Source organism: Sminthopsis crassicaudata, chromosome 1 (genome assembly GCF_048593235.1).
Source record: "Sminthopsis crassicaudata isolate SCR6 chromosome 1, ASM4859323v1, whole genome shotgun sequence".
Lineage (NCBI taxonomy): Eukaryota > Metazoa > Chordata > Mammalia > Dasyuromorphia > Dasyuridae > Sminthopsis > Sminthopsis crassicaudata.
Genome location: NC_133617.1, coordinates 97638211 through 97662507, shown reverse-complemented (window position 1 = coordinate 97662507; position 24297 = coordinate 97638211). Strand labels below are relative to the sequence as shown.

Here is a 24297-nt window from a genome sequence, read left to right as displayed (position 1 = left end):
AAAAACAAACAAAACAAGGGCAAATTTATTTTTCAGATTTTGTCTTTTAAAATGTCACAGAGTAAGAATGAAACTTTTAAAGAAGTAGTCTTATCATTTTATAGAAATGTTTATATAAACTGGGAAGAACATATAAGAATTTGGGAGTTTAAAAAAGTAATATTGATTTTTGCTTTTTGGGTTGTGGTAACTTTCTCTAAATGGATCATAATAAATCACATGCTAATTCTATATGCAGCCAATATGCATTACTTATTCTACTGTGCTTTAACAGGAAGAAATGTTTACAAGCCCCTATAATTATTTTAAAGGATTTTTAAAAATCAGCTCAAAATACTTTTCAAGAGGATTTTTCTGATTAAAAATCTAATGTAGAGTTAATTAAAAATAATGCAATTTAAAAACAATTATTTGTTAGAAAATATTTTGTGAGGTAATAAAATATACCGTTGTAGGAAAAAGTGACAATTTTTGTGTAATTACTCTTCATCAATTCTAAAGTTGTGTTCTAATGCTTATTTTATTTGTTTATACCATATTCAGTTAAAAATAGATGTTTTGGCTTAGATTATCATTGTGAGAAATCACTCCATTGGACTTGGGAAGAATGAAATTAAGTCTTTAATTTCACAACTGCAAATATGGGTATCATATGGAACAGAAACAGACTGACTTAATACTTGTCCTCTTTTTTTAAACTCCAAATGTAAGTCTCTCCCCTGATACTCCACTGTCCAAGTACCAAAGGTCATAATCTATAAGGAGTAATCTAACCCTCTTGTGAATGTGAATCTTCAGAGTACCACATTACTCCTCAGTTGGCCATCATCTTATTTGAAAGTAATTCAGCTTTGATTTTCTATTGGCTGAAAACTATCCTATCTTCAGATTCCAATTCTAATTCCCCTACATTTCCAAGTCTCCTCAATGATCATATCCCCAATCCCCAACATACATGTGAATCTCTATCCTAATTACATTCTTTTATTTCCTTGTTCTTGGTCCTAGCCTCCCACTTCCCAGGTTTTAATTTTCTAATTTTAAATTTCATTTGTTTTTCTCTAATTCAATTATTATAACTCTTTGGAAGCCAAAGCCCCATCCAATTTTCACATCATTTTTATAGTTTCTTGGGAAATAAGATTTTCTAACTTGCAAATATTTGAATTACATGTATTTCTGGATAATTACCTGAAATCCATATATTGTTAGGACATCAGTACTTCTGTAATCAAACTACTCATTTTTGACCTTACCTACAAAAATTTTGTCATCTCCTAATATATGTGTCTATAATTTTGTCTTATTCCTGTAAAAAAGGGCATTTGAAATAAGACAGAAACTCATTATTTAGCAGCCAACATCATGAGTCTCTCCAGAGCTAATCTGCTCCTTAGACTGTGAACAGACTGATGAGATCAAGGTAGCAATTCCGAGTCCAAAATAAACATATGACAAATTCACAGTGGTCATTTTCTTTGGCAAAAGATAGATTTATTTAGAAGAAGAAAGAGGTCACAGACAAAAAAAGAGGAAAAATAGACACCAGCAGTGGCAAATATGAAATAGAATTGGCAAAGCAATGAGGAAAGAGTTTAGAAGAATCCATTAAAGGAACATACTATGAGTCTTGGCTATGCCATTGACTGTCAGCTTAGATCTATAAACCAGTTCAGAAGATTAGTCAAAGTTCAGCAGACTAGTCAGGGTTAGCTATATTAGGGAGAAAGATACCATTAAAGGGAAGAGAAGGAAGAGAGAGTAATCTCATAGTGGGCTTAGTTCCAAAAAAGGACTTCATCACCAGCAGATCTTTTATAGGGAAAATAAAGTTTTAGAGGTTTCTCAGGGACACCAGGGAAGTAACTGGAGGAACCAGGGAGAAAGATCAAGGAGCCAAATAGAGTAGGGTCGGGAACCCCAGTTTAAGAAACAGTTATCAGGTAATATCTTGGTCATGGTTTCAGGGTTGCCAGCTGCAGACTCTAGCTTTGTTCCTTCTCCCTCAGGTGTTTTTAGTTCTTTCTTGAGTCTTTTCAAAGTAAAGGATAATTTTAATGGCCAGACTCAGGTCACTGGAAGAAAATTGAAGATTGAAAAAAATTAAAAAAAAGAAAAGAGATATAAATATTTATTCCCAACCTCTCTCAGGTCTCAGACCTGTCTAAAGATGTACTAATCATTATCTCAAAAGGTTGTTTAAAGAAATCCAGAGTTTTGGGGGATCGACAATGGGGGTTGATGAAGAGTTCCATCCTCACAATACTCTATACAAACAAATGTAATGCCAGAGAAACTGAGGCAAGATAGGGATTAGAGAGTTATAATATTTTATTTGAAAGGGAGAGATTTACTAGGGCTTAATAGATCCATGGTTTGGTCCCAGAACTGAATGAGACTATTGTCTCCAAGAATCCAGTCAACAATGTGAGTTCTCAATGACCTATATACTCATGGCTCAGACTCAGGGGGTAGACTGAGGCAGGGGCAGAGTCTGGGTGCTGAGAACAGGACTCTGACAGGGTGGGGTTGAGCCACCAGAGATGGAGGGAGGCATCTTGATAAGACAGTATTTAACATTCTGATAGCCTGGGATAGAAGAGGCATTCTGATATTCTAAAACATAAGATCTTTTATCCTTATCAAAGAGGGAGGGGAGGTTTTGCAGGACTGAGTTTTGAGCTGATAATTATAAACTGAAGCAGAACAATTAGAGAAACTGAGTCAGGACTGGGTCAGGATAATTAGGGAATCTGAGTCAGGACAATAAAAGAGAACTGTGGCATAACAAAAAATAATCTGGAAATTAGTTATATCTGATAGTAGTCGGATGAGCTTCATTATTGAGCTTATATTCAAAGCTTTCAAATCTCAGGACTTCCCATAACTTTCTCTCCATTGGAATAGCGTTCAAGAACCTCAGTGACACATTAAAGAAGGACTTTCAAAGATGACTTTATAGAGGAATTATAGATTGAGAATTGGAGAGGTCTTCTAGGTAGTCTAGTCCAACCTCCTCAAAATATAGATGAAAAAACTGAGGAAAAGTGATTTAATCCTTTTGAAACCTTGGCACTTCAAAGATCTGCTGCTGCTTGTTCACTGTCAATGCTCTTGCTGCCCTTGGCTTCTCCTCCTTCAGAGTAGGGCTACTATTCCTCTGGCCAATTTAACCTATTTTTTTTTGGGGGGGGTAATTAGGCTTCCAGCTCTGTTTTGCATATAAAAGGTCCTTTGGGCAGTTGTACAGAACATATTATTCTTTCACCAAAAGGCCTCCAGCCTTAACTCCTAGCCAACTTTGTACAATACAATTCAATTCACTTCTTCCCTACCTTTATAAGTAAACGTTGCTTCTGCCTTTTGGTCAATACTGCCAACTGAAGAGATTGGGAGTAAATATTATTTTTGCTTTCAAACCCCATTTTTCTTCTAATGACCTGAGCCTGTTCATTAAAATTATCCTTTACTTAGAGAAGACTCAAGAAAGAACCAAAAACACTTAATGGAGAAAAAAACAAAGCTAGAGTCTGTTGCTGGCAGTCCTGAAGCAATGACCAAGATATAACCTGATTATAACTCAGTTTCTTCAACTATGGTTCCTTACCCCATATAGGGATCAAGAGATTTTGATTTACCAGTAAATGTTTGATTTGTATACTTATTTTCTATACATATAAGATGTGGAGCAGGAATTTTAATGAGCTCATCCTATTCCCAAACACACAAAGGTAGGCTAAACTCCTAAGATTATTTTGCCCATGTGTGGGGCAGTATCATCCACAAAAACAAATACTCTCAGGGAGTTAAAAAAAAAAAAAAAAAAGCAAAAAGGGGGATTATTAGAATTTCCTGAGAAAGAGCATCTTCCATCTGACAAGGTATTTGTCAGCAAAGAAGTGCAAAGCATAAACTGCAAAACACCAAATTAAATAGCCTGAACACAGAACTACTCCCCCCCCCAAAAAAAAAAATCCCCTACTCCCCAGGCTGACCTGTTCTTCCATTGTTTGGTGGAGTCTTGGTTTACACTCTAATCCTGGAAATCTGACCAAGAAACAAAAGAATACAAGTCAATAATAATAAACTCTTAATTTAAGATTCCCTAAAGAACTGCTATACAAGCAGATATCCTAGGATAAGAGATTTCAAAGCCATCATCACCTTTAAAAGAAGTACTTAAATGCTGATTAAGAGGAGGAAAAAGAGGAGGGGACATACACCTGCAACTTTTAGCAATAACACTACTTGTTATTATAAAGTCTCAAGTCACAATTGTGGTTTAAGGCTATATTCCTACGAGAGTATTTTTACTCAGTTAATTCTGGACACTAACATATCTGAAAGCATACTCAACTCGTCTCCTCATGCAATTAGTAGACATAACATGTGAGTTTGTTCTCAACTAAGACCCACCTTAATTCCTCCCTAACTCTCTAGACCCTGCCCTTACATCCCTCCCACGTTAAAGAAACCCATTTTACTCACAGCCCATTGCTAAATTGATTTGATTTTGTCCATGAGCCTTTGCACATCAATAAAGCCCTTGTGATTATGAAAAAATCCTGTTTTTCTAAATTTTGAATTTCTCTCCCCTAATCTGGTATGTCTTCATAAAATACTGGGAGTTAAATAAAAATTTCTTGGGTGAAGAGGGGTCTTGAGTGGAAAAACTTTAAGATGCTTTAGTTTATTAATACAGTTACTTTCAGTTAAATAAGTGACAATTATGAAATTATATGTATCTTATTACATGCAAACCACATGAGAAATGGATATGAGTAGGGATGTACATCTTCAACACATACCAGCTTTTTAATATAGCCATAAGTGGACACTTACAACCAAAACACAATGCAATGATGGTCCCTGTGCTCACATCTGTTAGAAGGAAAAATTCCTCCAGCTTTTGCCCTGATTAATGAGGTAAAATTCAGGAAAGGAAGAATTTTTAAAATTTATTAAACTATTTCAAGGTATAAACACATTGATGAATTGATCACTACAGATTAGCAAGGGATTCAAGATAAAGCCAGCTTTATTGGCAATTTTTGTAATGAAATAAAACAAAATTTTACTTAATTATTTCATTTATTTATTTTATTTAATCAATTCAGATAGGTTCATGTTAATAAAAAGATATTGGCCATTCCATCTCAGTTTGTCCCCAGTTGCTGGTACATGATGTTTAACAGGGAGAAGTAAATCACAGGTAATACAATGTGATTGTATTGAATTGCAGATTGGGTGACCCCTAGGAGAGCATCCCTCAACAGAGCCTCAACAGAGGCTCAGCCAATATTAATGATAAGCAAGGTTCAGAACAATGAGTTATTAAGCCAGCATAACTTTTTTTTTAATCTTTTTATTTTCAAAAGATATACATAGGTAGTTTTCAACATTCACTTGTGCAAAATCCTTGTGTTCCAATTTTTTTCTCCCTGCCTTCCCTCAGCCCCTCCTCTAGAGAGCAATTCACTATATGTTAAACATGTGCAGTTCTTCTACACATATTTCCACAATTATCACACTGCTTAAAAAAATTAGAACAAAAAGGAAAAAAATGAGAAATAAAACAAAATGCAGACAAACAATAACAAAAAGAGTGAAAATGCTATGTTGTGGTCCACATTCAGTGCCCATAGTCCTCTCCCTGGGTATAGATGGTTTTCTCCATCACATGACCAATGGAGCTGGCCTGAATCACCTCCAGTTGAAAAGAGAGCCACATCTGTCAGAATTGATCTTCGTATAATCTTGTTCTTGCTGTGTATTATAATCTCCTGGTTCTGTTTACTTCATTTAGCATCCTGTAAGCATCATTTAGTTCCTGTAAGTCTCTCCAGGCCTCTCTGAAATCATTCTGCTGATCATTTCTTATAGAACAATAATATTCCATAACATTCATTTGTTCAGCCATTCCCCAACTGGTGAGCATCCACTCAGTTTCCATTTCCTAGAAAAGGGGCTGCTACAATCATTTTTGCACATGTGGGCCCTTTTCCCTTTTTAATGATCTCTTTGGGATATAATAGAGATACTGCTGGATCAAAGAATATGCACAGTTTGATAGCCTTTTGGACATAATTCCATATCAATATAACTTTTAATACACTGACCTTGTTGCTTGCAATCTAAATGTGACTTTCTTAAACTAATAGAACTGGACCCAAAACATCTGTGTCATTGACAAAATGCTGTCTACCACAAGACCAAGATTAAATTCCTAAGGAATTCTACAAAATTCCCTTCCAAGGGAACTCCTTCAAATTTATGTTGACCAAGTTATGACTTCTCTTTGGATCTAATTATTTAACCAGGCCCAAATCCACCTGACTTTAACCTGGCATAGGACAGAAGGAGCCTGATATAATGGCATGAGTGCTGGTCTTGAAGGCTTACTCTTTGTAAGCTGTTTGTCCCTGAAAAATTGAGTTCATTTCTTTGGCCCTCAGTTTTCTCATATTTTGAATTGACCAATCTCTAAATTCCCTTTCAACTACAAATAATTTTATCAACAAAAACTAATAATCTATAGTATTCTTGTGATTGACCAGTATAGTTACCTTATCAAAAAAATTAGTTTCAGTCTTCCTTGACCTTTCTTGATGATGTAATATGATTCTTAGTGATCACCAATTCTCTATCCAAATGCTTACAAATTATCCTGTTAGTAGCACTTCCTAGAATTTTGCTGGAAATAGAAGTCAGCCCGTAGACTTCTATTTGGGTTTGAAAGACCGTTCTTTTCCTCCATATAAAAATCAGGAAAAACTTTGTCTCTCCTATTTTGAAACAGCTCCGTTGTGTGTTAAGATTTTTCAGATTGCTGAAGTAGCTTAGTAATGATTAAAGCCAGTTTTTCCAATATAGCAGCTTTATATGTTAGGTATGTTATGTAGGAGTAATCTTGAAGTGAGGCCCATGGAGAATTAGGTGGTAACTGACAATTCTGTTAATGATAATACGTTTATTTTAATTGCTAATTTAATTCCCAATCTCTTTGGCTCTAAAATGTTTACTAGTCTGTCAGTCATTCTCTTTGATTTATATTCATTGTGAACAGACTTTGTCATATCAATCAGTCATTTTTAAGTTCAATGGTTGTTGAATTTTTAATAAGGCTAAGGTATAACTCTTAAATCTACAATTTTTCCCCTAAAAAAGCCTCGCTTTTTTCTTTTCCCCTGTCCCCAGTGGGCCCACTGCCTATGGAGGGTAAGGAAAGCTGGATACGGTGACCTTGCTTATTTGCAGTGTTGACATTTTGAAGTTGATACAGCATGAGCCCTGGCATCAGAGGCTCTGATGGCCCTGGGGCTGTGTTGGAGAGGAAATAAATTAGGTGGGTATGGAACTGGGTATTCATGGCCACAGAGTACTCTCCAAGAATCCTCTTTCTCTCCATCCCCATAATGTCTTCCAAAATTTTCTCTCATTATTATAAATGACCTAGATAGGCAGGGTTGGCAGGAAGAAAGGGAAGCAAACAGTGAGATTAATCCATGATCCAGGCGTTCCTATGGGACTCTTCTGAATCTAGTGGCAAGTGAGGGGTCAGAAAGTTGTTCAGATTATCCTGGAGCACTCTGGCTAATCTCTCCCTTGTCCCCATCACATTTCACCATCTTGTTTCCCATCTTTTGTTTATGTGCTGTACCACCATGCTCCCGCTGAAGTTAAGAATCATGCTGGCTTTTATCTTTGTATCTCTGCCAAACACAGGGCCCTTCCCATAGTCGAGTAAAAAATAAAACTTCTTTGAATTGAATCAACTCTGACCTTCCCTGATGCACCACAGCTCATCACCACTGGAGTAAAAAGAGAGAGTAATACCCACAAAATTATTTCAGTTTGCTTTGTTACTCATTATATGTCATAGAATCATAGGATTTAAAGCTGAAAGTTAGTTAGAAATTTTTTACTCCAGCTCCCTCATTTCATTAGGGAAACAGTCTTGGAGAAGCAGCTTGTCCAACTCCTTTTCATACTGTAGATACCTTTGACGCTGGTAAGACTGATGGCCCCATTTTCAGAATAATGTTGTTAAATGCATTAAATAAAATACTTAAGATTACAAAGAAAAACAAGTATATAGAAATATATTGACCAAATATGTACCTGTATATGTGTGTGGGTGCATATGTATATATGGAATACATGTATATATGAGGAAAAACTGGTTAAGGGCATGAGGACAAAGCGTAATTGTTTTAAAATCTATTTTTTTATTTAATGTGCAGCTTAATTGTTTTATCATCTGCTTGAATGTACACTTTGTGTTCTCTTTGCATCAGTGGCATTCAGAAGATCTAACTGAAACTGCCCTGAAGGAGGATCACAAGGAAGAGAAATAAGATCTGTTCTGCTTGGTTTCACAGAGCAGAGATGGAAGGGGTGGGTGGAAGTTATGGAGGGACATGTGAGCTCAATAAACGAAGGCATTTCTAACAATTCGATATAGTGGGCTACTCAGGAAGATAAAGAAATTCCCATCACAGACATTCTTCAAGCAGGCTCATAGAAGAATCTCAAGCTTTAAGTACGACAGAATGCTCCTTTATTTCAGAGCCTTAAGTAAAGAAGGCAACTGGGGCTTTGAACCAGGGCACAAACCTTTAGAAGGGGCAAACAATAAATATATATACTTGTACAGCAACTAGAAGCTATTTTATTAACTAATTTATCCTCCAACTCAACTGGATTTGGTCTAATTACTTCTTACCTTAAGTAGACAAAGTGTGGAGTAGCTCTAGTGCTTTCCTCAGAGCCCCATGCATAAAAGGCAGTTTTTGGCTCTGAGGTAAGAGGCAACTCACTTTATGTCTCAGTGTTCTGGGCAGCCAGCTAAGCTTTTTAGTAATAAATAAATAAAGTAATAAAGAAGGTGCTGATCTGCCTATGAAACACAGGTCTAACTCTATCATTTTATTTTCATGTCTTGAATTGCCAAGCTGACTTGAAGGTTATTTTTGTGTGGCTGGCTCCTGTGCACCCAATGCTATTTGTACTCTGCCCCTCAGTGGCTGCTCGTCTTGTGTTTGAGAAATCTGAGTAATGCAGTAGATTGAGAACTAGGTCTGGTATTCCAGTTCAATTCCAGGCTCAGACATCTAGCTGTGTGACTCTGAGAAAGTCCCTTAATCTGTATTTGCCACAAAGAATAGGTTTATTTACACTAAGAAGCAGCTTGCTAGGAAGACAGCATTCTTAGTAGGCAAAGGTGGATTACACTGAGAAGAAAATACCTTCATTAGTGGGCTAAGTCCAGAAGGGCATTCTAGCTAAAATGGGTTTACACTGAGAAGAACCAACTTTTCAGCAAACCTTCCTGATTAGGAATTAGCAAAAATGGATTGAGAAACCCCAGATTATATCAGTCAGTCTTGGCCTGGAACTGGGGAGCAGTTTGAGCCACTCAATAGAGGATGTTGACTATGCCCCAGGCTAAGATTTCCAATTAAATGAGATTATCTGGGAGTTGTCTGGGAAAGGTGTGCCCCTCCCAGGTTTGAGAGTCAGGAACACCCTTCCCTCCCCAAGGGGACACAGTTTACATCAGGGCTCCCCAAAAGTTAAAGGGAACAGAATTTACATCATTTCTTTACCAGTAAAATGGAAATAATTGTATTTACCTCATAGGATTATTGTGAGGATCAAATAGGATATTTGTAAAACACTTAACCAAAGTGCTTAGTACATAGTAGGTCTATAAATTGTGATGCATAAATTCTTGCTATTATTATTATTCTAGTTCTAGGTTCTATGACATCTGGCATCAATGCACTACTGCCCTAATATTTACTCCCCTTTCACATAACTTTTGGGACTCTGCTTTATGAATCTGAGTCACTGCCCATGCTCATGACCTGAACATCTGATTCAATATAGGTGATTGTGTAATATTTATGTCTCTAGGACTTGTATTCATAATTTCATAGTAATTTCCTCCCAAGTTTTCTATCTTCCAGTCTCTTCCTGCCTAGATCTGTCCTTCATATCACAACCAGATTAATTTTTCTTACGATCATGTTATTGATTCACTCCAAACCCTTCAGTGATTCCCTATTTGTCTTCAGACTAAAGTTCACAATCATCCACCTGGAAGTTGAGGTCTTTACCAGAGCTGCCCTGTTCCTTTCCAAGTTCATTTATCTCAAATTATTCACCTCCATACGGTCTATACACTCACCACATTGGACGGATCCCTGTTCAGTAATTCCCACCCTGTATCTTTCTTGAGCCTGTTTTCTTTGTATGAAAAATTTCACCTCTTGAATACCTACTAATCTTTTAAAGTCTCTTTAACAAAATGTTTCATGATTATTTTCATATAATTAGTTGTTTTGTGCTTCTTTAACACAGTGCTATACAGCTGATGGTGAAGTGGCTAGAGTATCAGGACTGGAGTCAGGAAAACCTACGTTCAAATCTGGTCTCAGACTCTTACTAGCTGTGTGACCCTGGGACAGTCATTTCATCTGTTTGCTTCACCTGTAAAAAGAGCTCGAAAAGGAAATGGCAAATCACTCCAATATCTTTGCCATCAAAACCCCAATTTGGGGCAGAAAGAGGAGGACATGACTAAAAAATACTGAACTACAAGAAAGTAACAATATAGTTTTTTGCAAGAGAGAGAGAGAGAAATAGAATCAGACAAAGACAGAGAGACAGGCTAACTGATTGACAGACTGAGAGAGACAGAGACACAGAGATACAAAAACAGAGATAGAGACAGACATTCAGACAAAGAGAAACACAGAGACAGACAGAGAGACAAGACAGACTGACTGACAGACCAAGAAAGAACAACGACCCAAGCCTGACCAGAGTGGCTTGGATGTCTACTGCAGGATAGGGAAAGAAAAAAGGTCTTTTCTCTCCTCCAGAGTTCCAGATTTCCTGATTCCATTATCTCTAAAAACAGAGTATGACAAAAAAAAAAAAGTTCTTTTTGCCAGAAAATATAAATATTCTCCCTGGGAGAATATTACCCACAGCCCAGACCCGGTCTGGGCGCCCATTACCTTTAGAGATAGAGTGAGACAAAAGAAGGAATGCAGGTATTCTTCCTGGAAGAATACTGCACCAATAGCTCAAAACCCAAATTAGTTCTGAGTGTCCAGAGTTTTGGGGTTCCGTTCCATCACCAAATAATGTCTAGATTTTGGCATCTGGTCAGGGAACCAAATGATGAGGTTTAGATTTAGAGAACCAAAATGAAATTAGGGTTTCTGGTGCTCAGGGAGTTAAATGATAAGGTCTAGTGGCAGGTTTGGGGTCCAGGGAACCAAATGGAGAGGCTTAGCTCCCCTGTACCCCTTTAGGATTTGGTGCAAAGGTAGGGAGTTTTGGAGACTCCCTTCTGGTGGCGCAGAGGTTCTCTGTAAAGGAATTTACAGACCCCAAAACCTAGATTGATAAAAGAGATTTATTATGGGGATTGGAAATAAGGTTAGAAATCCTGACAGAGAGGCATAAAGTCTGGTTAGGGAAATAAGTGAGGGCAAAGGAAGGCTGGCACTGGAAAGAATCTTCCAGTGGGCAGATCTATGGAAAATGGAGTTTTGTATTGAGAATGCAGTTCTCAGTGGACAGAAGGTCCTGGCAGCAAAGGGAGCTGCCAAGATCCATCTGCAAAGACCTTAGCTGATGGAAGATCATTATATTGGTTGTCTTGGTGGGGGTTGGGAAACCCGAGCAGAGCAGAACCAGTGGGGGCTGGGACAAGCCCGGATCTCCTATTGGAATTCAAAGGGATGCTTTTGACCAGGATTTGTGAATCAAAGGCTCTGGTATCCAGGAAGGACAACTTTGTCTGGGGAGGATATGCCTCAGCCAGGAGGGGCTGGGAATCTGAAAGGAATCATAGATCAATAGGAAATATAGTTTCTTAAAGGGACCCCCACCAGCTTCAGAGAGACAGAAAGAGAAAGAGAGCAAGAGCAAGAGAAAGACAGAAACAGAGAGAGATAGACAGACTGATAGACAAAGAGTTAGACAAAAAGAAACACAGAGAGAGATAGACAGACTGACTGACAGACTGAGAGAGAGACAGAGAGACAAAAACAGAGACAGAGACAGACAGAGAGAGACTCCTGCTGCTATATTTTGCTTTCTTCCTTTCATTTCCCGGTAATCTGCTCAAAGTGGTCAGAGGAAGGTAACGGGCCTGGAGGAGCTTCCCCTTTGAGTCTGACCCGTAAAATGGTGTTATGGGTGAGATGTCATTAAGGTCATGGAATGTGTTTGACATGATATTCTCTAGTTAAGACTGCCCACCGAAGAGGGGAGTGATCCCCTAGTTCTCAGTGTGCACAGAGGGAGAGAGGGACACTTCGCAGAATTCACATCCCTCTGCTCAGGCTCCAGTCCTTGGCATCGGGCCACTGTCTCCTTGGAGTCAGCCCATAATCTGCCAGACGGCTCTGGCCCCATTCTGGAGACCACTGGGATAGAGGATGCTGAATGTTTGTTGCTGAATCAGCTGGAATTATTTTTCTCCTTCAGAACTAAGACGGGCATAGTGAAAACATGCTGAGCTTGGTATCAACACAGATAATTTAAAATACTGCCTCTGGTGTTTGCTAGCTATGTAATTATGTGAAGGTTTACTGAAGTTCTCTGCATTTACAGTTTCCCGATCTGTATAATGGGAACAATAAATAGTATCTACCTCCTAAGGTTGTTGGGAATATCACTATGTTTCTCTCTGTCTCTCTGATCTCTGTCTCTGTCTCTTTTCTCATACAATACTATATTGTTATTTTCTTGTTGCTCAATCCTATAATCAATCAATCAATCAACCAAGAAATGTCTATTAAGTGCCTCAAATAGTGAATATTACTTGGGGGAAGGGCTTGCAGGAAATAATTGAAAATAACAGTTAGCATTTATATCATGCTTTGAGGTTTACAAAGAAAATATAAATATCGGTTATGATTTTCATAACAACTCTGGGAGGCAAGTTCTATTACCAATCCCATTTTACATATGAGGAAAGTGAAGAAGGAGGGAAACAAGCATTTATTTAGAGTCTACCATATGCTAGGAACTGTGTTAACTGCATGTTGCAGATATTATCTCATTTGTTCCTCATAACAAATCTGGGAGGAAGTTGTTATTATTATCTCTATTTTACAGCTGGGGAAACTGAGGCAGGCAGCGATTAAGTGACTTGATCAGAGTCACACAGCTAGTATTTGAAGCCAAATTTGAACCTAGGTTTTATCAACTCTAGGCACAGCACTCAGCTACTGAACTACCTAAGTCTCCAATTCTAGCCCTAATTCTAAAGTTTATGTTTATAAATATTTCTGTTTATGCATTCTCTAGAAAGAAATATCAATTCAGTTAACAAATTAAGACTGGCACTTATTATGGCTACAAAAATCTTGAATGGCAAACATACCATTCAACATTATTAACAAAGGTAGAGCATTACAAAGACCAGTCATTGTGGAAAGTGGGCAGCACTTAAAGAGTCCTGCTTTCAGATGTTCTCTAGATTATTTTGGACAGCTTAATTGCCCAAGAACATATTCCTGGGGCACTCCACTTTTTGTAGACACCAATCCATTAGTGGTCAATCCTTTGATCTAGTCATTTAACTAGTTCCAAATGTATAACTATTATCATCCAGCCCGAACCCCTCTATCTTTCCCCCTCGGATATTATGAGATATTTTGTAAAAAGCTGTCCTAAAATAGTTATCTCACATCTCCAGCATTCCAGATGTACGATTCCAGTAATTTTTCACTTTCCTTTTGTTCTTCAAATCTCAGTGCAGTTGCTACCAGCTTCATAAACCCTTTCTCTATATTCTCAGCTGAAATTGGGGTCTCCTTCCTCAAATTTTCTAAAAATTATCTGAAAATCTTCTTTAACTCTAGCACATCTGCCTTTTATTAGACTTATTTGAGTGGGTATCATCTCTTCCTTGGTAGAGTATAAATATCTAGATATTAGGAAGAGTGGCTTGTATATAGTAGGCAGTCAATATAGGAAAGAGGAAGGAAGGGAGAGTGAAGGAAGAAGGGAGAGAGGGAGAAAGAAAGGGAGGAATGAGAGGGAGGGAGGGAAGGAAGAAGTAGCCAATTTAGGATTAAGATGGCAACTGTTCAATTCATTTTCTGTCATCAACTTTATAGCCTGGATTGACTTAAATTTCTCTCCTAAGGGAGATTTTTGTTTCCTTAGGAACTAGCCTAGAGCACTCCTGAAAGAAGCATTTATTAAATATTTACCATGATATGATTTATTTACATTGTACCAAATTCTGGTATGTTTATAGGAAAGTAAAACAATAACTGCTCTCAAGCAGCTCACATTCTAGTGGATTAATTAACACATGAGAGGTTTCACCTGAAAAGAAGGAAAGGGACCCCTCCCCCCATGTACCTTTGGGCCCAAAGACAGAATACATGATTCTATTGTTGTGCCACAGTCTTCTCTACTTGTCCTGCCTCCGTTTCCCTAATTGTTTTATCTTAATTTCCCTAAATTGTTCTGCCTCAGTTTCCCTGAATTGTCTTGCCGCCTCAGGTTCCTCAATTGTTCTGTCTCATTTCCTTGAATTTCCTCAATCCCCCTGGTTGCAATTTCACTTTTCCACTCGTTATGACAGATAATTAGGGCTGTAGAGATCTGAGATTCCAGAAGATAAGACTCCAGATGTCCTATCTCAGATACCTAATTGGTGTCCTCTAATTCCAGACTTCCTGCCTCTAGCTGGACACCTTCTAAGGCCTCCCAATTTGTAAGAATTTATGGTCCTACCAGAACCAGATTGATGATCCCTGCCTAGAGATTCCCACTCCACATCCCCCTCCCCTTTGTCTACCTGAGCTTAGAGCCTTAATTATGTCATTGAGAACTCACATTCACTGCTGGATGCTTAATGGCATCAGCCCTGGGGGCAGCATGCCCCCAGCACAATCTCTCCCTCTCAAATAAAATATTAAAAAAAACTCTCTAATCTCTATCTTGCCTCAATTTCTCCAGCATCACACAATCACTTTTAAAATTTCATTTCTGCTATTAAAATGATATCAGTTTATATCATTGAACTACAATGCCCAGACTTTGTTGGCAAGAAGTACCCCTCTGGGGTCTTTGTAATTGTCTCTGTAGCCTCTGCAGAAATGTTTTTCAGAATTTGCTTTTCAGGATGGTGGCTGAGAGCACCTGTTTTGAATTATTGCTTTTTCCACGGCTCTTAAATTCAGATTTCTGGATCGAATTAATCAGGACCTGAGGAGAGATGGCGGTTAAGATGATGGTGGTTTGACATGCCTGGTTTGCCTTCAAAGCATTTTTACAAATTTTATTTCATTTTATTTTCACAACAACACTATTTTTTGTTGTGAATATATATGTGAATAATATACTATTATTAACCCCTTTTTTACAGATGAGGATACTATATCTTTAAAACTTCTAGGCTTTTCCATTCACCCTGAAGTTTAATTTTCTTTTATATATTAAATCCCCTAAAGTATAAACACTGAGAGCAGGGACAATCTCAGTTTTCACATTTTTACCTAATAGTCAGCTACGTGGTTCCCCAGAGAGAATACTGGGTCTGGTGTGAATAAGACCTGAATTTAAATCCCATGTGATTCTAGTTTGCCCTTCTATTACTACAGAAGGAAATGGTAAATTATTCCACCTTCTTTTACAAAAATAACCCCATGGACTATGGTCCATAATGTCATAAAGAGCTGGCTAACAACTGAATCCAACAACAAAAAACACAGACCTTATAGCATGTAATAATTTTATTTAATAAATGCTATTATTCATTCATTCATCACCAACTGAGCCTCTACAATTAATCTACACAGTGATAGATTGTGTTGGGCTAGATGGTGCACTGGTTCTGAAGTCACAAGGATCTGAGTTCAAATCTTACCTCAGATGCTTAACATTTACTAGCTGTGTGACCCTAGGTAAGTTACTTAACCCCAATTACCTCACCAAAAAAAGTATTTTAAGCATAATTCAGTTTCCTTGATAGAATGTATTAGGTCTTGTACTCTACTATTAGAGCCTTCGAGAAGTGAAGGTCCTCTTTTGTGTAGAAAAATATAGAACTTTTGCAAAATTTTTAATATTTTGCCAAAAATTAATTCAAGTTCTATAACCTAAAATTTTTACTTTTTAAAAATATTTTTAAATGATAGTTTCTAATCTCCAACCTTATAGTACTTCTATTCTCTGCAATTTTTCAAAGCTCATTGACAGACACTCAGTATTGTGAGTATCGGTTATTTTAGTATCCTGAGGATATTGTTAAAAAATAATACATCTGCAGTGTATTTGGAAGTTTAGTGGACTTCAAAGGCTGTGTGTCAGTGTGAGTGTGACAGGGCAGGGAGCAAAGCTATGGGCATAGGCTTGAGGTTAGTCTCATTTTATATTTGTATACTCAGCATTGTGCCTGGGACACAGGAGGTATTTAATTAATGCTTGTGTATTGATTGACCAAGAGTTAAAGATATCTTGAGAAGCATCTAGTTCAACTCCATTGTTTTATAGATAAAGAAACTGAAACCCAAAATGTTGTTAGGTTAAGTTAAAAAAACTAATTAGTTCTGATTATCTGTCAGGATATAATAAAATATGCCTATTTAATCCCAGTGCTGAAATAAAATCTTATTCATCTTTTAACATTTTGAGATCAGCCAATTAAGAGATATTTATTAAGTACCTACTGTGTTCTAGACGTCTATTATATTCTCAGAAGCCCAGCCAACTCTTCATTTCCCACTGACTGGACTCCTTGGATTGCACTCCACCATCATCATGCTGCTCCCTCCCACCAAAGAAAAAACTCATCATCCCAAAATTCACCACCCTATAATATTAGGTGAGCTTTGTCATGCCGTTATTAGTGCCTTGCCTTTGCCCCTCTGCCTGAAAGGAGGACCAAAAAAACCCCTTCTCATAGCTCCCATATAAAGAGGGCTCAAAAATCTAGCACCTTTAGCATCCTTTCTAGCTCCTTCATTCTTTCCTTGTGGTGGAGTATCTTCTTCCCAACTCCACCTTTCCAGCTTTCTTTTGTAGGCTATACTCCCCAATTAGATTATAAACTCCTTAATGGAAGGGTTTGTCTTTCTTTTCTAAATAAACTGTATCCTCAAGGTTTAACGGCTCCTGGCACTTAGTAGTAATTTAATAAATATTTATTGCATTGTGTTCTGTTGCATTGCATGGTATTGCATTGTGATGTACGTGCCAAGTACTATACTAACATCTGAGGATACAAATAAGAAAAAAAAGGAAGTTTCTGTAGTAAAAAAAAAAAACCTTATAGCTTAATTTCTCATAAAATACAAGATTTAGAATATATAGCAAATAAGGAAACATGCTATTTAAAGGGAGAATAGCTGATTCTGTGTGTGTGTTTGTTTTTTCCTAGATGAGATAGAATTTCAGAAAAAAAAGCAAGCTCAAAAAGAGACTGAGGTCTCTATGGCACACCATTTGAAAAGTGATTAGATTGTGAATTATCATAGCTGGTAAGAATGCTTTGTAATTGATACTTAAATGAAGCTGATTATATGGTAGTTGAGAACATTCTGTGTCACCTTTCTTGGAATGCAAACATCCCACTCCATCTTCATTTGCAGATATTTTATTTTGAGATGGGTCGTCTTAAAGAAAAAAGCTTTAGGAGGGCTGAAAAATTCCCAGTAACCCCCACCCACCCACATACACACATACACACACACTCAGATCACAGCTCAATCTTAAAAACTCACTCTTAAAACAGTCTGTGAAGAAAAGCTAAATCTGGATTTTCTACTGCCCTGTTTGCCCCCTTTCCTGGATTAGCTGGTCAAACACAGTTTTTATAACCATACTTCTGTGTTGAATAAATCAGTACATGACTGTTCTCAGTGATTAGTATACACCACCCCCACTGAGACAAGTGGAACAATATGATCCATTGTAATCACTAGACTATGAAGAATATCATCCATCTTCAAAGATTTACTAAATTAAAAATACCCAGGTTTGGGTGTTATTTACAGCGGTGGTACTTATCTCAAAATCTGACATTTAGAAGGATCCATTTCAATTATTCTTTTTTTTTTCAACTGAGGAAGAGATTAAATGACAGGTGGAATAGAGAGGAGAGAGAAAAAATGAAACCAAAGAGAGTTATGCATTTAACTAAAAGAAATGCATTCAAAAAAAGAAGACATAATGAAATAGATTTATGATATGGTCAGAGAACATTAATTCTGGACTTTAGAATACAGAACATTGGAAATAAAAGGGACCTTCAGACATAGCAGAATGTTAGAATGAAGTATTAAAAATAAAAGGCATCTTAAAACATAGAGTTCTAGAGATGAACGACACCATATGACAAGATCTTAGTACCTGGAAAGGAAGATATCAAATGAATTTTGAAGGGATAGTAGAGTTTGAAGGAACCTTTGGAGATAAAATGTTAGAACAAACATAGAATGGTAGAAATGATAGTTTTTAAAAGTCATTTGTTTCAACTCCCTCACTTTGTGGTTAAGTAAATTGAGACATAGTAAAAGGTAAGTAAAAGTAAGTAAAGACCACTTGCTCAAAATTGCTGTTTTAAAAGCACTAAGAATGGGCTTTTGTCAATACAGTAATTTTAACAGCTATCTCAAGATCTGCTATTTAGAAGCAGATTTAACTTTTTTTTTCCTCCAATGGTGAAGAGAAGAATGAATGACAAAAAGAAAGTCTACACAAAAAAGACTTTATATGTGGCTTTAAAAAGATTGGAGAGAACTAGTGAATTTTTTCCCCATAAAGATCCAAATAAGGCAATTGATTTAAAAAAATACCAACAACTATAAAAAGCCCAAACAAAATCAAACAAGTGAAAAAGGGAAATTCATTCTGTCCCTAGGTATTTCTCTGGGATTGGTGCCCACAGCAGGGTCATTCTGAAAAAGACACTAGCCTTAGTTCAAATAAATTACTATATAGCTGAGAATTCTAAGGTCCAATGTTAGTCTTCTATTTCTTTTGAATTCTAATAGATGCATGTTTCAGGATTTTAGAAGGGGATCTTAAGATTATAGATTTAGAGTGAATAGAGACATTATAGGTAATGGAATCCAAAGCTAGTTCAGCTCAAAAGGTCCAATGATTACCCCACTTAAAGAGTACTCACCTTTGTAGATGAGGACCCTATTTTATTGAATCAATCAGAACCAAGTGGGGCATAAAGTCTGTTCTAAGTGGATAGGAGACTAAGTCACGCTTGAGAAGTTTGTATAAAAGCAGGAATGACTTCAGAACTATAGAAGGATTTCAAGAGTCTGGCAAAGGAAAGGAAATAGGGCACATCCAAAACTGAGCCAGAAAGAAACACTGGCAAAGGAACAATCAGTGAAAGGGGAAAGAGAAAAGAGAACTGAGCTATGTAAGAAAAGGGGAAAAATGAAAAGGGTCTAGACTTTTTAGGTATCTTAAAGCTAGAAAAAAGTTAAGAAAGGGAGGGAGAGAGGAAGGAAGGAAGGAAGGAAGGAAGGAAGGAAGGAAGGAAGGAAGGAAGGAAGGAAGGAAGGAAGGAAGGAAGGAAGGAAGGAAGGAAGGAAGGAAGGAAGGAAGGAAGGAAGGAAGGAAGGAAGGAAGGAAGGAAAGAAAGAAAGAAAGAAAGAAAGAAAGAAAGAAAGAAAGAAAGAAAGAAAGAAAGAAAGAAAGAAAGAAAGAAAGAAAGAAAGAAAGAAAGAAAGAAAGAAAGAAAGAAAGAAAGAAAGAAAGAAAGAAAGAAAGAAAGAAAGAAAGAAAGAAAGAAAGAAAGAAAGAAGAAAGAAAGGAAGGAAGGAAGGAAGAAAGGAAGGAAGGAAGGAAGGAAGGAAGGAAGGAAGGAAGGAAGGAAGAAAGAAAGGAAGGAAGGAAGGAAGTTAGGAAAGAAGGAAGTTAGGAAAGAAGGAAGGAAAATTAGGGAAAGTCTCAGTGGTATAATGATGCAAAATAAAAGTAAAGTTAAACTCCAGAAATAATCAAGGTGAAGCTGACATTTTCCCCTGAAATAAGAGTATCCAAGTTATATCTTGGTAATAATGCAGTAGAGAAATATAGTTCATCCTAAATGAATGGAACTATAAGCACCTGGGGATTAGTTGCTACCCACTAAAGACCACTCCCATACTGTGTTTTAAAACGAAATATTGTTAGGAATCACTTATGATAAGCTCTGGACTGACATATTTTAGTTGGAATTTCTATATTTCTTTCAATAAGGAATCCTTGGGGCATTTTCCCTTTAGGGCTATTTTACTGCTTAGATAAGGAAAAGGCAGTAGACCCAAGATTTTATTAATATTAGGAATTTCTGGATTCAGAAATTCCCTATTCTAATGCAAGTCATTTACAGAGTTGTCTATAAGAGTGAGTAATTAAGGGTTATCTAGAAAAAGCACTGAATCTAGAATCAGGAAGGTGAGTTCAAATCCATCCTTAGGCATATCTTTTTGTTGTTCAGTTGTGTCTGTCATGACTCCATTTGGAGTTTTCTTGGCAAAGATGATGTAGGGATTTGCCATTTCTTTCTCAGTTCATTTGAAAAAGTTAAGTGACTTGTTCAAGATCCCACAGCTAGGAAGTATTTGAGACTTGATTTGAGCACAGGGCCAGACTCCAATGTCTATACTATATGAACTGCACTAACAAACTCTCCTTTGTGACTGTGTAGTCTGAAGTGAGTCATTTAATTTCTGGCTGCCTAACTTTTTTATAAAATGGTCATTATAATAGCAATGGCAAGTATCAACTTCTAAAGTGTTATATAAATACTATAAATTATTTATCAAGTGACTTATCCAAAGTCATTCAACCAGTATGTGTCAAAGGCAGAAAGAGAACTTCAGTTTCTTTTTCCTTTGCTAAGTAGCTTCTAACTACTTAGACAGCACAGCAGAGACTTTCAGGCAGCATTTTAGCAGATGGTGTATTGCCTTTTTGGCACTACTTCACGGCAATTTTTTTTTATTGATAAGTTTAAATCCAATTTTGGCATTTACTTTGGCTATTCCTAGTTTGAAATAAACATGTGACAGATTCACAATGGACATTTTCTTTGCCAAAAGTGGATTGACTTAAGAGGAAAAGTTATAGGGTTATCAAGGAAAAAATTTTGGAAGAATCCATTTAAGAAATATGCCTGAGTAGGCCATTGACTGGCAACCTAAATCCACAGAGGAGTTTAGCAATATAACTAAATTTAGCTATAATAAGGAGAAGGATACCATTAAAGGGAAGACATTATGAGGAGGGAGAAAGTACTTCATAATGGGCTTAGTTCTGGAAAGGTTTTGTCAAACATCTTCATCATGGGCACATCTTTTATAGGGGAAATATAACCTTGGGGGTTTCTCAGGGGCAGGAAGGAGAGGAAGTACCAAAGAAGAGTTTGGAGATTCAAAGGGAAGGTCAAGGAGGAGTCAGATGGAATGCACCTGCCAGACCAGATCCCAGATCTGTCTAAAGGTATGCTAATCAATATCTCAAAAGCTGCTTAGAGATGCCCAGAGCTGAGGGATAGGCAATGGAGGTTAATAGAGACTCACAATCATTCTATAGAAACAGGATAGTGTGGGACTTGGTTATGCCTGATAATAGTAAATTTTTCTGACGAGGGAAGAGAGTAAGTTCAAAATCCACATCACAGTGACTGTGGGAAAGTCCCTTACTCTCTGAGTTAGCTTCATTCTCTTAAAAATATTTAAACACTGCTTCCATTTCTTAGTTAAGAGGACTGTTATAAAGAAAGCTCTTTGTAAACCTTAAAGCATCTCAGGAATTCTAAATTATATCAGCTCATTACCATTTTTACCACCAGGTGATGAAATTTTGGTCATAGCAACTCTACCAAAGTGTAGACAGATGGCAATCTGTTCTAGTGAAGGAAGTGTTCTCACTGATGAAATCACCAATTTTGGAAAGTGTTTTTGAAGTATGAATGTATAGTATATGCATATTTTCTCTGTTTCCTAGGTCTCTTCTTTCTCTGGTTCTATGTTTCTATCTTTTTCTCTCTGTTTCTGTTTCTCTTTTCTGTCTCTATTTTTGTCATTGTCTTTATCTCTGGATCTATCTCCTCTCTATGTCTTTCTGTCTCTCTCCCTCCCTTTCTCCTTCACTCCCTCTCTTTCCTTCTCTCTCTTTTTCTCATTCTCTCTCCCGCTTTTATCTCCCTTTTCTTATATCTCTGTCTTTCTCTATCTCCATTGTTTATATGTAAATATATAACACTATATATATATTATATATATATATATTGTCACATGTGTACATTTGACTATATATCACTATAAAAAAACTCCCTTTTGAATTTGTCAGATTTTTTTTACTTGTCCCCAACTCTATAGTGCTGCTGACTCTCAGCAGATACATTTACTCCCTTACTTTATTGAAATTATGGAGGCCATTTGTTATAAATACCCTCACAGAATCTCATATTCTGGGCCTCAGAGTCCCTACAGTCCAACTCAAACCTAAACTCCTCTCCAATTTATCAAGAAAATGGTTCTATAATCTTTGCTTGGAAGCCTCTAATGAGGGGAACTCTCTATTCCCAGAGGCAGCCCCATTCCACTTCTGAGTAGTTAAACTACTCAAAATTTTTCTGTATCTTCACTCATCATCTTTCCCTTTTTGCCTTAGAAAATAAGAGTAACTCTGCCCAGATTAGGGCTTTTCGCCAAAGTTATTAGCAGGGACTCTGTGCTCCTTCAACTCTTCTGGCACCTTGATCCAACAATTGTTTTTCTTCTCTTTAATCTGTAGCCTTTGTCCTGTGACCTACACATATGACCAGTTTTGCCTCATCTTTAAAAACAAACAGCAATAACAAACATCCGGATAGTAGCTTGCTATCCCCTTAAGGTTTTGCCTAATATCACTCTTCCCTTTCACTGGCAAATTCCAGGAAAATATATTTTCAGTGCACCTGCTGCTTCTACTTCCTCATCTTTCTTCCCACTCTTTGGCTTATCCTAATTGGACTTCATTTCTACCATTATATTGACATTGTTCCTTCAAAGGTCACATTGACCTCTTATTCATCACATGTAGTGATTTTTTTTTTTATCATATCAAAAAGCTCAAGATCTCAGGATTACAAAGAGAGATGTGACTTCAGTTGCCATTTAGTATAATCCATACCTAAAAGAGTATCCACAACGTCCCCAAAGGACTGGCCATCCAACTTTTTATTGAAGATTTGCAGTAAACGAGGAGCCTGTATCTTCTGAAGTAATTCATTCCGATTTTAGATTCCAGTATTTTGATGTCTAAGTCCAAGGAAAATAAATCCAATCCTTCTTCCATATTGCTTTACTTATTTGAAGACAGTTATATTTCACTTAAATCTTTTTCTCCTCCAATCAAAATATTGCCTGCCCCTTCAATCTGTTTTCATGTAATAGGACTTCAAAGCCTTTCACCAGTTCTCCTGTGACACTCTTCCCTTATCAATGTACAGAAATGATCCTAATACTCCTTATTCTAGGACACCAGACTGCTCAATTCAAGCTAAAATTGCATTATATTTCTTGGCTGACATCAGATGGTTGATTCACATTGAGAGCTAGTAGTCCATTTAAAGCCCTATTCTTACATCAGAAAGGTATTGAGTTCCTGCTTCCTGGAGGTCTTCCCAGCAGAATCTGGTTCAATGCTTGTTAACAATATCGCAGAGGGACTACTTGGTCAGATACAGGTCAGGTAGGATGGTATCTGATATTCTTTACATTTATCAGGGTTTCCCAAACATGGTTTGAACTATTCAGACTTCATGATTTCCTTATATTTTTTCTTTCCCCTGAAATAATCTTTTTTAATGCATTTCTTCCTACTGGAATCTTATTAACCCTTGAAAGAACATCTCAACTGCCATTTTCTCTATAAAGTTTTCTCTTATCCATTCAGTTAAGTGACTTTTTTCTTCTCTGAATTTTGATTTTTGTAACTCTCTGATAAATGTTTCATATTATAAATTCATTATATTTTTTTGTGCATGAGTATTATATCCCCTATCCCCTATAAGCTCCTTGAGGACAAGTATTATATCTTACTATCTTATTCAAATTTCACACACACACACACACACACACACACACACACACACACACAGTATGTATGTATATATAAACAAGAATATACAATCTATAGATATGCCTATGTTTCTATACACACACATCCACTATGTTCAAGATGCCATGTTCAACAGATAGAAATACAGATATAGATTATACAAACCTTTCTCTCAGTTCAGTGAAGGGAAACATG

General features: G+C 37.0%; 2 long non-coding RNA genes across 2 annotated transcripts in view; one reads left to right on the top strand and one right to left on the bottom strand.

Annotated features, from left to right (window-relative positions):
* Nucleotides 1–1489: 1489 nt before the first annotated feature.
* Nucleotides 1490–23579, bottom strand: LOC141552676 (uncharacterized). Its single transcript, XR_012485237.1, has 3 exons — nucleotides 23173–23579; nucleotides 3996–4047; nucleotides 1490–2075 (listed from the first exon to the last, which is right to left on the bottom strand). It is a non-coding gene; the product is annotated as an uncharacterized LOC141552676 (long non-coding RNA).
* Nucleotides 23580–23649: 70 nt separating this feature from the next.
* Nucleotides 23650–24297, top strand: part of LOC141552683 (uncharacterized) — a 72102-nt gene continuing 71454 nt past the window's right edge. Inside the window, exon 1 of the long non-coding RNA XR_012485238.1 lies at nucleotides 23650–23733. This is a non-coding gene — a long non-coding RNA (uncharacterized LOC141552683). The remainder of the gene's footprint in view (nucleotides 23734–24297) is intronic.